This window comes from Elephantulus edwardii, unplaced genomic scaffold, assembly GCF_000299155.1.
Source record: "Elephantulus edwardii isolate Elephantulus edwardi_28Jun2011 unplaced genomic scaffold, EleEdw1.0 scaffold00032, whole genome shotgun sequence".
In the NCBI taxonomy this organism is placed as follows: domain Eukaryota; kingdom Metazoa; phylum Chordata; class Mammalia; order Macroscelidea; family Macroscelididae; genus Elephantulus; species Elephantulus edwardii.
The window spans coordinates 4,484,254-4,486,070 of record NW_006399782.1 but is presented as its reverse complement, the minus strand read 5'-3'; positions in this window follow the sequence as shown (position 1 = coordinate 4,486,070).

Below are 1,817 nucleotides of genomic sequence, written 5' to 3'. Positions count from 1 at the left end.
TTCTGCATACAGAATGAAATGTATGGAGATAGGATGCGTCCCTGGTACACGCCTTTCCTGATTTTGAACCATGCAGTGTTTCCTTGCTCTGTTCTGACTACTGCCTCCTGGTCCAGGTATAGTTTTCACATTAGCACAATCAAATATTCTGGGATTCCTATTCTTCTCAGAGTCAGACACAGTTTGTTGTAATCCACACAGTCAAATGCCTGTGCTTAGTCAATGAAACACAGATAGACATTCCTCTGGTGCTCTCTGATTTCAGCCAAGATCCATCTGACATTGGCCATAATATATATATAGTGCCATGGCCTCTTCTAAACCCAGCCTGCACATCTGGCAGTTCTGTTGATGTGCTGTTCCAGTCGTTTTGGAATAATTTTCAGCAGGATCTTGCTTGCATAGAATATTAATGATATTATTCAATAATCTCTGTTCTTTGTTGGGGCACTTTTTTTTAAATGGAAATAAATATAGGTCTCTTCTAGTCAGTTGGTCAGATTTCTTGGCACAACTTTGTGAGCACATCCAGGGCAGCATCTTTGTTGAAATGGGTAAATTGGTATGCCATCAATTTCTGGGGCCTTGTTTTTTTTGTCAAGTCCTTCAGAGCAGCTTAAACTTTCATCACCATAGGCTCTTGATGATACGTTGTTTCAGGAAATTCTTCTGTGTCAGCCAATTCTTTGGTAAAGTGACTCTGTATATTCCTTCCATCTTCTAAGGTCATTTAATATTCTTCCCAAAGCATCCTAAAGTATTGCAATTTGAGACTTGAATTTATTCTTCAGATCCTTCAGCTTAAGAAATGATGAACGAGTTTGGCCTTTTTTATTTTCTGGCTCCAGCTCTTTGCATATTTCACTGTAATACTTTGTCTTCCTGAGCTGCCCTTTGAAATCTTCTGTTCAGCTCCTTAACTTCTTTATTTCTTCCCTTTGCTTTGGCTTCTCAGCATTTTAGTGCAATATTTAAAGTCTCTTCTGCCATCCATCTTGGTCTTTTCTTCCTCCTCTGTCTCTGTAATGACCTTTTGCATTTTCCTGGATGATATTCTTGACATCCTCCCACAACTCATCTGGTCTTTAAGCATTAGTGTTCATGGCCTCAGACTTGTTCCTGAGGTGGTTTTGAAATTCAAGTGGAATAGATTCAAGGTCAAATTTTGGTTCCTGTGTATTTGATTGAAACTTCCTTAGCTTTAGTTTTAACTTGCCCACCAATAGAGATTGGCTAAATCAAAAATACAAATTCTCAGTAGGGGGTTGAACTAGAAAGTACAGGATTGAAGCTTGGGGTTAAATAAATTATGGTATGAACATACTGTGGCAGCATATATTAAAAATTAATTCTCTGTTCATCACACAATAAGTGAAAATAACAAGATGCAGAATGTTTACAGTGTATTGTTTTTTGAAAAGTAGTTTACATAGTTACATAATTTGTCTAGAAAAATGTTTCAATCTGTTAATAATGGTTACCTCTGGGGAGACTGAGATAGAGAGGAAAGTAGGGCAGGAAACTCCTCACGGCTGTATACTGTTCTGGATTGTTTTGTTTGTTTTTTTTTTTAATCACGTGCACATGTTACTTTTGTGAGGGGGGTGGGGGAATGTGCACAGACACGAAAAGGTAGACAATGTGTGGCAGGTGGTATTTTCCAAAGATAGCTCCACAAGTTTTACTGGGCTTCCTTGTAAGTGTATGGATACAATCCTGTCACTCACAATGTTGTACTTCAAGATGGATCTAGAAATTACTTTTTTTACTATAAAGGCAACCCCATTTTTCCTTGTCTTTTCATCTCCGGAGTAATA